The 13,477-nt window shown below is 43.0% G+C and overlaps 1 long non-coding RNA gene across 1 annotated transcript; it reads right to left on the bottom strand.

Moving 5' to 3' along the window:
- Window positions 1-557: 557 nt before the first annotated feature.
- On the bottom strand, window positions 558-10,502 carry LOC122459662. The gene is made up of 3 exons (XR_006280484.1): window positions 10,309-10,502; window positions 8,752-8,841; window positions 558-1,202 (listed from the first exon to the last, which is right to left on the bottom strand). It is a non-coding gene; the product is annotated as an uncharacterized LOC122459662 (long non-coding RNA).
- Between the last annotated feature and the right edge of the window lie 2,975 nt (window positions 10,503-13,477).

Raw genomic sequence — 13,477 nt, 5'->3', positions numbered from 1 at the left:
GACCTTGAAACGCACATAACATACTCTCATAATAAGAGTAGCACATGAAGTAGATATCCAGCTGCGAGGTGGCATCTCTCACTAGCACATCTGCTCACACTCATAGAATGAGGTTTCTCCACACATGGCACACCAGAGATGGAGTACTTGTTGTCAATCACTTTGGCAGCTCAAACAGGTCTTTTTTTCTTTTTGTTTTTTAATAAGATTCCAAGAGATAAAAGTGAAAGTTGTTCATGTGCAGGGGTAATTTGGGTATGTTAGTTCACATACCTATAAGGCATCCATGGGCTATGAGGATGTTGTCAAAGCCCTTCACTGAGAGATGCCATTGAAATCTACACTGTAACAGCTAATACAATTTGGTAGTTGAGTGGAACCCTTTCATAGGCCCAAATCCTCCTCCTACTGCACAAAGATTTAAGTGCAATAATCAGGCTTTGCAGAAGGGTTCTCCAGAAGGGTCAAACTTCTCTGTAGGCTACAGAATGCCACCAGAGAGACACTGTGACCACTATGACACTTCAGCCTCTACCACTCCCCCCCCCCACGACTTCCATGTGTGTGGATTTGGCGAATGGATCACATACTACGTGGGTGAAATTCTTTAGCTTGTTAGATACAGGAGGTCATTGTAGATTAGCATACTGATTCCTTCTGGCCTTGAAATCTATGAATTCTTGTGCACTCACTGAATATGTCCCAAACCCTGGAACATACATAGCTCTGTTTGTGTAGGAAGGGTATAGAGGTGTCTTGGCTTTCTGCAGCCTGTTCCCACAATCCCCCCCCCCCCCCATGAAAAGCAGAAATTGAGCCTATAGAGGGAGTGGAATGCGAGCCAAAGACTTGTCCCAGGGAGGAGTTTTTCAGAGAACAACTTCATAAACCGAGGTTAACGATATCTTGAATTGTAATTTGCACACTGCATGGCATTAAAATAAATTTGACTTCCCTGCAAGAATAGTTTCAGTGTAAATGCATTCAACTTTATATAACGGCCAAACACCAGGGAGGTCCAGCTAAACTTCATTCTGACATTCTCACTCATCCAGCTGCAGAGAAAGAAGAAACTGGGGATAGGTGAATTTGTCCATATTTGAACATTGCCTCTTTCTCCTCCTAGACCAGTAGGCAAGACAGTGTAGAAACCTATCCCTTGCCCTCTGAGCCATGATGTCCTGTGTTTGTTCCATTCTTTTCTAAGTATATCAAGAAAATAAAAGAGAGTTTGTGAATCCCATTTACATGATAGATTTGATGAGCCAGGAATTCCTGTATGACTGGATTTTTAATGATGATTAGCAGTAGTACAGGAGACTGAGGCATGGTGCCTCTAAGTGTTGTAATAATATAAATGTCTAATAATTGACATCACTTACAGCATTATACATGTATATTCTTTTTTTAAAAAAGCACTTTCCCAGTGAAATGATTAATGACAACACATAGTAACTCATTTGTAATAAAAACAAACCTTTTTGATGAGTCAAAGTTCCATTATTTTCATGAATTTCTCTCTTATTGGAATAGACTATAAAGTAGGTGAATCATCTGTTCTTCCTGAGCCTTCCTCCTCCCCCACAAATAAAAGTGGCATGGCTATTTAATTATGCCAGGTGGTAGGCTTTCTTCTTGAAAAAGTTAAACTCTAGTCTACAGAAGAACATGCATTTACATGATTCCTTTAGATGTGGATGTGAAATGGGAAAAAAACCAAACAATCCATTATGAAAGAACTAGGAATCCCATAGTCTGTACACATTACTGTGGTTACATATCAGGATTTGGCAACAATTAAGTTTAAAGAAACTGTATTGTGATTTTTGTTTTGAGTTAAGGCACAGCTCCTATTTTTTCTGTCTGGAATATGTACGTTTATTCAGATATCACCAGTTTTAACCATCATATCTATTCATTGAGGGCTCAGTTCTGCCCTTAGAGGTGCCTGCATAAAAACACCCATTCCCATTACAACTGTATGTACAAGATTAAGCCCTGAGGTCTTTTCAGGAGTTTAAAGGAGGGTTCATTCTTATTTCCTGCCTTGGAAGAATTTTTATTTCAGGAGAGAGTCATAGAATCATAGAACTCTCTAGGTCCCTTCCAGGTCATCTAGTCCAGTCCCCTGCACTCATGGCAGAACTAAATATTATCTAGATCATCCCTGACAGGTGATTGTCTAACCTGTTCTTAAATCTCCAATGATGGTGTCATAAATATAAAGGGAAGGGTAAACACCTTTAAAATCCCTCCTGGTCATAGGAAAAACCCTTTCACCTGTAAAGGGTTAAAAAAGATAGGATAACCTCGCTGGCACCTGACCAAAATGACCAATGAGGAGACAAGCAGGGGGATGGGGGAGGAACAAAGGCTCTCTCTGTCTGTGTGATACTTTTGCTGGGAACAGAAAGGAATGGAGTCTTAGAACTTAGTAAGTAATTAGCTAGATATGCATTCGATTCTGTTTGTTTAAATGGCTGAGAAAATAAGCTGTGCTGAATGGAATGGATATTCCTGTTTTTGTGTCTTTTTGTAACTTAAGGTTTTGCCTAGAGGGATTCTCTATTGTTTGAATCTGATTACCCTGTAAGGCATTTACCATCCTGATTTTACAGAGGTGATTCTTTTTACTTTTTCTTCTATTAAAATTCTTCTTTTAAGAACCTGATTGCTTTTTTCATTGTTCTTGAGATCCAAGGGTTTGGGTCTGTGCTCACCTATGCAAATTGGTGAGGATTTTTTATCAAGCCTTCCCCACGAAAGGGGATGTAGAGTTTGGGGGTAAAGACATTTCCAAGCAGGCTCTTTCCCAGTTATATATCTGTTAGATGCTTCGGTGGTGGCAGCGGTAAAGTCCAAGGGCAAAAGATAAAATAGTTTGTACCTTGGGGAAGTTTTAACCTAAGCTGGTAAAAAATAAGCTTAGGGGGTTTTCATGCAGGTCCCCACATCTGTGCGCTAGAGTTCAGAGTGGAGAAGGAACCTTGACATGGTGGCAGAGCGGTGGGATTAACTTGAAATCATTTTGAGATCAATTTGAGATTTTTTTGAACCAGAAGCACAGATTTTAAAAGGAAATTTTTTTTTTCCTTTGGGCTGCTGGAAAGCAGGTTTTAAGCTGAAAGCAGTTAGTTGTTTTTTCTTCTCTGCTTGGGAGCCAGAGCAGAGACAAAAGGGGATTGTCTTTTGTGAGCTGGAGTTTTCTCTACCTAAAGGCAGGGTAGTTAACCTCCTGCAGGGAAATTCACAAGTCTTCCCAGACCTGAAGTTGTTTTTTTTTTTTTTTTTTTTTTTTAACCTAAGAGCAACTAAAGGGGTTTTCTGCCTATTTACCTGGAGACAAATGTGTTAGGTCTTCTTTTTAAGGATTTTTCTGTAGGCTGACAATCACTATCAGAACATAGGTATCCAGACAGCACAGCAAAATTTTACAAGCCAAGTTTTTTTGTTTTCTTTCTAACTCTCGGGTGTAAAGTTAATTAAAAACAGAGAGGTTACGATGACAGACTGCACTGTTCAACAGAAGCTGGAATTAGCCAGATTTGAGGCAGAGGAAAGACAAAAGGAACATGAAAGACAGATAGAACTCGGACAGATGGAGATAGACGCACAAGTGGCCAAAGAAAAAGCAATGGAGGCTGCCCACAGGAGAGAAATGGAGGCAAGGGAAAAAGAAATGGAGGCAAGGGACAAAGAACTGGAGGAGAAGGAAAAAGAGGGGAAGCATGCAGAGGAGGAAAAGGAAAAAGAGGAAGCATTCACTAGAGATGGAGAAGGCAAAGGCTCACCAGAATATACCAACAAACAGAATCTAACGCATATCTAGCTAATTACTTACTAAGTTCTAAGACTCCATTCCTTTCTGTTCCCAGCAAAAACAACACACAGACAGAAAGCCTTTGTTTCTCTCCTCCCCCCCCCCCCCATCCAGCTTTGAAAGTATCTTGTCTCCTCATTGGTAATTGTGGTCAGGTGCCAGCGAGGTTATCCTAGCTTCTTAACCCTTTACAGATGAAAGGGTTTTTCCTCTGGCCAGGAGGGATTTTAAAATGTTTACCCTTCCCTTTGCGCGTAACCATTCCCACCCTCTTGGCTAGCTTCACACGAATGGCCAAGTCTTCCCCCAACAACATGGGGATGGGATAATCATCATAGAATGCAAAAGTCCTCGTTCCTGACCAGCTTTTGTACTGGACAGGCAACTTGGCTGTAGGGAAATTGAAAGAGTTGGACTTAAAGGGTTGATTGTTACTTGGATCTCTGTGTTGATTAGATTGGGGTCCACTAAGGAAGCATGGAAAGCCGACACTTGTGCTCCAGTGTCCCTCCATACGGTGACCTTCTTCCCGCCCACACTCACAGTTTCCCTCCGCTCCAAGGGTATCTGGGAGGTATCTGGGCCTGAGGACCTCTGATGTGATTCCGGTGCAATGCACTGTAATCTGTTGGAGTTCTTGGGGCACTTGGCCTTTACATGCTCCGGCTCGTTACATTTAAAACATTGTCCAGCTGACGGGTCACTGGGGTGAGGTGGGTTGCTGGAGAACGGTGCGGCGGTACAATAAGGTGTCTGGAGGGTTCCTTGGGGAGTAGTTGGGGCCTTGGGCGGCCCCTGGTAGTAGGGTGTGGTCGGAGGTTGTCCCTTCTGGTATCCGCTCCAACTGCGATCAGTTTTTTTCTTTTCTGCCACCTCCACCCATTTGGCTCCAATCTCCTCCTACTCGATTACAGTTTTGGGCTTCCCATCTAGGATGTATCTTTCTATTTCCTCAGGAACACCCTCTAAGAACTGCTCCATTTGCATTAGGAAGGGCAAATCTTCTGGAGATTTAAAACTTGCTCCTGATATCCAGACATCCCAATGTTTCACAATGTGGTAGGCATGTCGGGTAAATGACATGTCTGGTTTCCACCTTAGTGCTCTGAATCACCGACAGGAATGCTCAGGTGTTAGCCCCATTCTGACTCTTGCCTTGGTTTTAAACAGTTCACATGGTTCATGTGTTCCTTAGGCATTTCAGCCGCCACCTCAGCTAAGGGTCCACTGAGCTGTGGCCTCAGCTCTACCATGTATTGGTCTGTAGAGATGCTGTACCCAAGGCAGGCCCTTTCAAAGTTTTCTAAGAAGGCCTCAGTATCATTGCTTGCCTTGTAGTTGGGGAACTTTCTGGGATGGGAAGTGGTACCTGGAGGATTGCTAGGGTTTGGGTCTGTGCTCACCTATGCAAATTGGTGAGGATTTTTATCAAGCCTTCCCCTGGAAAGGGGGTGTAGGATTTGGGGAGGATTTTGGGGGGAAAGCCGTTTCCAAGCATGCTCTTTCCTGGTTATATATCTGTTAGATGCTAGGTGGTGGCAGCGATAAAGTCCAAGGGCAAAAGGTAAAATAGTTTGTACCTTGGGGAAGTTTTAACCTAAGCTGGTAAAAATAAGATTGGGGGTTTTCATGCAGGTGCCCACATCTGTACCCTAGAGTTCAGAGTGGGGAAGGAACCTTGACAGACGGAGATTCCACGAACTCCCTAGGCAATTTATTGCAGTGCTTAATCACCCTGGCAGTTAGGATGTTTTTCCTGATGTCTAACCTAAACTTCCCTTGCTAAAATTTAAGCCTATGGCTTCTTGTCCTAGCCTCAGCAAATAAGAACAATTTTTCTCCCACCTCCTTGTAACAACCTTTTATGTACTTGAAAACTGTTAGCATGTCCCCTCTGTCTTCTCTTCTCCAGACTAAACAAACCCAATTTTTTCAGTCTTCCCTCATAGGTCATGTCAGGGCTCTGTGTCTGTCACAGAAGTCTCAGCTTCCATGACTTTCTGTGACAGCTGCAGGGGCCAGTGTGACTGACCCCAGGGCCACCCAAGCAGCTGGCTCTGGAGCCAGTTGCTCAGCTGTCCCCAAAATAGCCACAAGAGCAGCTGCTGGAGAGACCCTGGGGGCAGCCGCAGCAGTTCCCGGCTGGCTGAACCAGCTGCGGTCCATGGCACCAGGTAGTGGTCCCCATGGACCTCTCCCCAGCAGCAGCTCCCACAGACACCCCCCAGCAACAGCCCCCATGGATATCCCCCAGCAGCAGCCCCCCAAGATTTAATCACACTTATTTTTAATATAAGTCTAGGACAGGTCACTGGCTGTGAATTTTTGTTTATTGCCCGTGACCTGTCCATTAAAAATACCTGTGACTAAATCATAGCTTTAGTCATGTTTTCTAGACCTTTAATTATTTTTGTTGCTCTTCTCTGGACTTTCTCCAATTTGTCCACATCTTTCCTGAAATGTGGTGCCAAGAACTGCACACAATACTCCAGCTGAGGCCTGAGTAGAGCGGAAGAATTACTTCTTGTGTCTTGTTTCAGAGTAGCAGCCGTGTTAGTCTGTATTCGCAAAAAGAAAAGGAGTACTTGTGGCACCTTAGAGACTAACAAATTTATTAGAGCATAAGCTTTCGTGAGCTACAGCTCACTTCATCGGATGCATTTGGTGGAAAAAACAGAGGAGAGATTTATATATACACACACACACAGAGAACATGAAACAATGGGTTTATCATACACACTGTAAGGAGAGTGATCACTTAAGATAAGCCATCACCAGCAGCGGGGGGGAAAGGAGGAAAACCTTTCATGGTGACAAGCAAGGTAGGCTAATTCCAGCAGTTAACAAGAATATCAGAGGAACAGTGGGGGGTGGGGTGGGAGGGAGAAATACCATGGGGAAATAGTTTTACTTTGTAGTCTCTACGTAAAAGAATGAATGGACACAAATCAGACGTCAAGAATTATAACATTCAAAAACCAGTTGGAGAACACTTCAATCTCTCTGGTCACTCGATCACAGACCTAAGAGTGGCTATACTTCAACAAAAAAGCTTCAAAAACAGACTCCAACGAGAGATTGCTGAATTGGAATTAATTTGCAAACTGGATACAATTAACTTAGGCTTGAATAGAGACTGGGAACGGATGAGTCATTACACAAAGTAAAACTATTTCCCCATGGTATTTCTCCCTCCCACCCCACCCCCCACTGTTCCTCTGATATTCTTGTTAACTGCTGGAATTAGCCTACCTTGCTTGTCACCATGAAAGGTTTTCCTCCTTTCCCCTCCCTGCTGCTGGTGATGGCTTATCTTAAGTGATCACTCTCCTTATAGTGTGTATGATAAACCCATTGTTTCATGTTCTCTGTGTGTGTGTATATAAATCTCTCCTCTGTTTTTTCCACCAAATGCATCCGATGAAGTGAGCTGTAGCTCACGAAAGCTTATGCTCGAATAAATTTGTTAGTCTCTAAGGTGCCACAAGTACTCCTTTTCTTCTTGTGTCTTGCTTACAATACTCCTGCTAATACATCCCAGAATGATGTTTGCATTTTTTTTTTTTTGCAAAAGAATTGCACTGTTGACTCATTTAGCTTGTGGTCCACCATGACGCCCCCAGATCCCTTTCTGCAGTACTCCTTCCTAGGCAGTCATTTTCCATTTGTATGTGTGCAATTGATTCCTCCTTCCTAAAAGGAGTACTTTGCATTTGTCCTTATTGAATTTCATCCTATTCACTTGAGACCATTTCTCCAGTTTGTCCAGATCATTTTGAATTTTAATCCTATTCTTCAAAGCACTTACAACCCCTCCCAGCTTGGTATCCATCCACAAACTTTGTAAGTGTACGATCTATGCCAATCTGAAACACTGATGAAGATATTGAACAGAACCAGACCCAGAACTGATCCCTGCAGGACCCCACTCAATATGCCCTTCCAGCTTCATTGTGAACCACTGATGATTACTTTCTGGGAACAGTTTCCTAACCAGTTCTGCACCCACCTTATAGTAGTTCCATCTAGGTTTTATTTCCCTCATTTGTCTAGGAGTTCATGTGAGACAGTATCCAAAGCCTTACTACTGTCAAGATGTACCACATCTACCGCTTCCCCCCCCCCCACATCCAAAAGGCTTGTTACCCTGTCAAAGAAAGCTATGAGGTTAGTTTGACATGATTTTTCTTGACAAAGCCATGCTGACTGTTACTTATCACCTTATTATCTACTAGGTGTTTGCAAATTGATTGTTTATTTGCTCTATTATCTTTCCAGGTACTGAAGTTAAGATGACTGGTCTGTAATTCCCTGGGTTGTCCTTATTTTCCTTTTTATGGATGGGCACTATATTTGCCCTTTTCCAGTCCTCTGGAATCTCACGTCTTCCATGAGTTTTCAAAGATAATCACTAATGGCTCAAATATCTCCTGAGTCAGCTACTTGAGTATACTAGGATGCATTTCCTCAGGCCCTGGTGACTTGAACACATCTAACTTGTCTGAGTAATTTTTAACTTGTTTTCCTATTTTAGCCTCTGATCCTACCTCATTTTTCACTGGAATTCACTGTTAGCTGTCCAATCACTATTAACTTTTTCGATGAAAACTGAAACAAAATAGGCATATATTCTGCCATTTCCACATTTTCTGTTTGCCTACCTCCCCCACATTGAGTAATGGGCCAATATTCCAGTCGTGTGTATTATCCCACCAAGTCTCTGATGCCAACTGTTATGGTTGTGTTTATTAATTAGCATTTCAAGTTCTTTCTGCTTACTTAATTCCCCATACTTCTCGCATTAGTATACAGACATCTAAGATACTGATGTATCTTTGATTTCCCCCCCAGATTCTCTTCTCTCCCTTATCCCTGCTATAACGGCCCATACTTCCCCCAGATTCTGATCTTTCTCCATGTTTTTGACTTACCTGTTAGCTTTTGTCACCTGCCCCTATTGAACCTAGTTTTAAAGCTCTCCTTGCTAGGTTAGGCAGTCTGTATCCAAATTTGCTCTTATTCTTTGATAGGTGGACCACACGTTGAAACATGAAATATTAAAAACTCAGATTTTATTTTCAGTAGTTTTGGGTCTTGAATAAAGTTTTTTTTTCTTATGTGTAGCATATAGTGCTTAGTAGTTATTTTTAAATGTTCAGAGGTTCTTTCAGTACATTTGCACTTTTTTTTTAAAAAAAAAAAGCTGTATTGTAACTCTTCACAGTTCAGACCCAGAATGTGCAGTTTTTCTAATGTTATGCACTCATACAGAATAGTCTCATTGTTTCTGGAAGAAGTTGTTGTGTTCAATTTTATTACAGTTTTGAACATAAAGAAAACATGAATAAAGTTTCAGAGCACCATTACTATTATTTATATTGCAATAGGGCTTAGGAGCCTAGGCTTAGACCAGGACTCTATATTGTGCTAGGTGCTGTACAAACAGAACTAAGCTAGTCTTTGCCCTAAGAGTTTACAATCTAAGTAAGAGAAGACCAAGCTTCTGAAAACATCATTGTACAATATGTCTAGAACATCTTCCTCCTGCTTAAACATTATTCCATAACATGGATCTAAGATCCTGTTGTCGATATTTCATGAATGTGATTCTGTCGACAAAAGTTTTGCATTAGTATTCACCAGCGAGGATGATGCTGGAGATGAAATCTGAGCTTTAGTGAAGTGCACTACCATTTTTCTCCCCTTCAGTGTCAGTCTGGCACTGTACTACTACTTTAACAAACAAACAAAAAAAAAAATCAACCAACCTAAAAAAAACAACTGTTTGTGCTGAAGGAGGATCCCAGAAGCCCCTGGTTAAAATTAAACCATCACGTTGAAAGGGGCAATTTCCCTGCTTCTGGTAGAGCTCCCTCTGAACAATTTTAAATCCATCCCTGTCTAGAATGATTTATTCCTGGACTCAGAAAATACATCTGATTCTCATGTTTTCATTGTTGGAATGCCCCAATACCCACAAATGTCAAGTACTTTCAAATTCTCTGATAAGGATACCATAGGTCTCCAAATTTTGCCTGCAGTGGGCCTGCTTTACACCACACACCAGCCACAAGGCCAGAGCACGTAGGGAGCCTTCCCATGTCACAGAAACAGTGGAGTGCAGGGGAGGAGCATGGTAAAGGGACTATTACGCTGCTTCTGCGACACTGGGGAGATTCTCCCACAGTATCATCGTGGCTCCTTAGGGCCATGGGCAGCTGACATAATTCAGAGGAGCCTTCAGGCTTCTCTAGCTTATGGCAGGGTACAAGCCTAACACACAGGACCAGCATAATGGTGATGGAAAGTCACCTTTACACCCTCAGGAGGGTGTATGTGTTGTGCTGGTCAGCTAGATAGGAGAATCAGGGCCATAGGTTTAGCCCTCCCCATTTTCAAATTAAATAAGTTTGAATGCTGTACCCAAACAACCAAAGTGTATTGATGGTATTGCACAAAGTGCAAGTATTTCTAGCATGTGTACTTACTATATTATTGCAGGGTTGAATTCTCTCCCTTTTTGGTTATAATTGAGTGTCTTTGTTTCAGTGAGAAAATGCATGACTATCTTCCCCTGTCCCTCATTCCTATACTCTGAAAGCATACACACAGCTACACAGGTTTTGTGACAGGCTACGGGAGGAAATTTTTTTTCCGGCATTCCTTTGTCAAAATATTGGCAGCATCTCATTGCTGGAAATACAATAAAAAGGTTTCAGAGTAGCAGCCGTGTTAGTCTGTATTCGTAAAAAGAAAAGGAGTACTTATGGAACCTTAGAGACTAAATAACAAATAAATGTGTTAGTCTCTAAGGTGCCACAAGTACACCTTTTCTTTTTAATAAAAAGAAAGTGGAGACAGAGGAGTGTTTTGATTAAAACTGTCAACCCAGGAGTGGTCTCCATCTCATTGTCTTACAAGTTATGAATTCTAAAGCGACCTGCAAAACTTGCTAGATGCCAAAAATTTCCCAGTTGTCCTGAGGTATCCTTCCTGCTATAAAATTAGTTCAGCATGATTAACACTACTGCAATTAATACTTAATACTAAAATAATTGCCTCATTTTCTTATCTAAAATTGGACATACCAAAGAGTAATTTTTAATAAAGGGAAAAAAATCTGGCTGTTAAACATTTCTCTTAAAAGTCTGGGTGAGAGAAATCTCAAACACTAATTTCTAAATACAATAGAATCTAGCAATGTGGAAATAAAGTCTGTAAAAAGGATTCAAATGAATTTCTCTAAATGTCTTCTCTCCTAAAATGGATGTTTGTGTTGTGCATTTACACTGTGAAATAGGGTTGCCAACCTCCCAGATTGGCTGAAGTCTCCCAGAATTGATCTCATAGTGGCTACTGAAACTAATCCAGGAGATTTTAATAGGCCACTAAACGTCCGGTTGGCAGCGCAGCAGGGCTAAGGCAGGTGCTCTACCCATCCTGGCTCCGTGCAGCTCCTGGAAGGGACTGGCATATCCCTCTGGCTCCTAGGCGCAGGGGTTCTCTGCGCACTGCCCTGTCCCAAGTACCGGCTCCACAGCTCCAATTGGCCAGGAACCGCAGCCAGTGGGAGTTGCGGGGGCAGTGCCTGCAGGCAGGGGCAGTGCATAGAGCCACCTGGCTGCCTCTGAGCCTAGGAGCCGGACATGCTGGTTGTTTCCAGGAGCTGCCTGAAGTAAATGCCACCCAGCCAGAGCCTGCACCCCAACCCCCTGCCCCAGCCCTGAGCCCACTCCCACACCCAAACTCCCTCCCAGAGCCTGCATCCTCCACACCCTCCCTCCAACCCCCTGCCACAGGCTCAGCTCAGAGCCCCTTCCCACACTCTGAACCCCTCAGCCACACCACCAACCCAGAGTGCACACCTCACCCCCCTACCCCAGCTAAGTGAAAGTGAGCGAAGGTGGAGTAGAGCGAGCGACAGAGGGAGGGGGGAAATAGAGTAAGCAGGAGTGGAGCCGGGGCATGGCCTTGGGGAAGGTGTGGGCCAAGGGGTGGAACACAGGTGTTTGGGTTTGTGCAATTAGACAGCTGGCAACCCTACTGTGAAATGAACTTATAAAGAACAAAGGGTTATTAGCCTCTCATCTAGAAGGCAGCAAATGTAGTTAATGTAGGTTACCTACATATCTGAAAACCCAAACCCGCATCCTTCATGCTTTAAAACTGCAATGAAAGGCTCAGATCATCATCCTAAAATCTGCACAGTATGAAAGGATGCTACTATGTGGAAAGGGGTTCAAATATGCCAAGTATCCAGCTTCCATGTTCTGCGAGTCTGAGGAAAAGGCACAACTCATTTGCTCTCTGGCCCTCAGGAGCTTACCTAGGAAAAATTCAATATACCTTGGGGCTGTGTCATCTTCCCCATTGAGTCCTCTTCTGGGGGCTACAGACAGGAGAAGACCCTGTCAGTCCAGCTGTACTAAAACCATACTGTCAAAGAGGTGGGATGGGGACAGAGTCAGGGCAACAGCAAAGAACTTCTGGGTACATATCCATCCATAGGGATCTGTTGGGAATCATTAAGGGATAGATAATAAAACAAAATATAATATTACCTTTATATAATATTTTATCTCAAATATTGCGTGCAGATGTGGTCGTCCCATCTCAAAAAAGATATTTGGAATTGGAGAGAGTTCACAGAGGGGTAATAAGAATGATTGGGGGTATGGAACAGCTTCCATATAAGGAGCTGTTAAGGAGACTGGGATTTTTCAGCTCGGAAAAGAGATGACAGGGGAGCAGGGAGGTGATTGAGGTGTATAAAATCATGACTGGTATGGAGAAAGTAGATGAAGTGTTTACTCCTTCGCATAACAAAAGAACTAGGGGTCACTAAATGAAATTAATAGGCAGCAGGTTTAAAGCAAATAAACAAAAGTATTTTTTCACGTGGCATGCAGTCAATCTCTGGAACTCCTTGCTGGAAGATGATGTGAAGGCCAAGACTATAAGAGTTCAAAAAAGAACTAGACAAGTTCATGGAGGATAGGTCCATCACTGGCTATTAACCAGGAAGGGCAGGGTTGGTGTCCCTAGTCTCTGTTTGCCAGAAGCTGGGAATGGGTGACAGGGGATGGATCACTTGATTACCTGTTCTATTCATTCCCTCTGGGGTATCTGGCATTGGCCACTGTCAGAAGACAGGATATTGGGCTAGATGGACCTTTGGACTGACCCATTATCACCATTTTTATGTCCTTATGCCAGGTAAGGGCTGCCTTTTCTGCAGAGTGAGAGAGGACCTCCACTCCTGCTGGGATGATGTGCAGGCTAACTGTGATTCAAAAGTAGAGAGTTCTGTGTGCACAGAAAATGCAGTATCTGGCCCATCATGGATACTAATGGAAAACACAGCACAAAAACAAGAGCAGCACATCCCCAGAGTGGGCCAAATTTATCATGGATGTGTAAGGTATAAATACTAATACTAAAGCATTTTCAGTGTTGAAATACTGTTTGGTCGGAGAGCAGACGCTCCCAACACTGTGGGAATGTCTACACTCCACTAAAATAATCCCTGGCACAGTGTCCCAGAGCTCAAGTCAGCTAACTTGGGCTCCAACTGTGAGGCTAACAATTGCAGTGTGGAGATTTGGGATCAGGTCGGGACTCGGGCTCTGAAAGCCTCCTCCCACTCCTGGGGACTCA

The sequence above is a fragment of the Dermochelys coriacea genome, chromosome 3 (genome assembly GCF_009764565.3).
Source record: "Dermochelys coriacea isolate rDerCor1 chromosome 3, rDerCor1.pri.v4, whole genome shotgun sequence".
Classification (NCBI taxonomy): Eukaryota; Metazoa; Chordata; order Testudines; family Dermochelyidae; genus Dermochelys; species Dermochelys coriacea.
The sequence above is the reverse complement of the archived record's forward strand: the minus strand, read 5'-3'. Positions and strand labels throughout refer to the sequence as shown.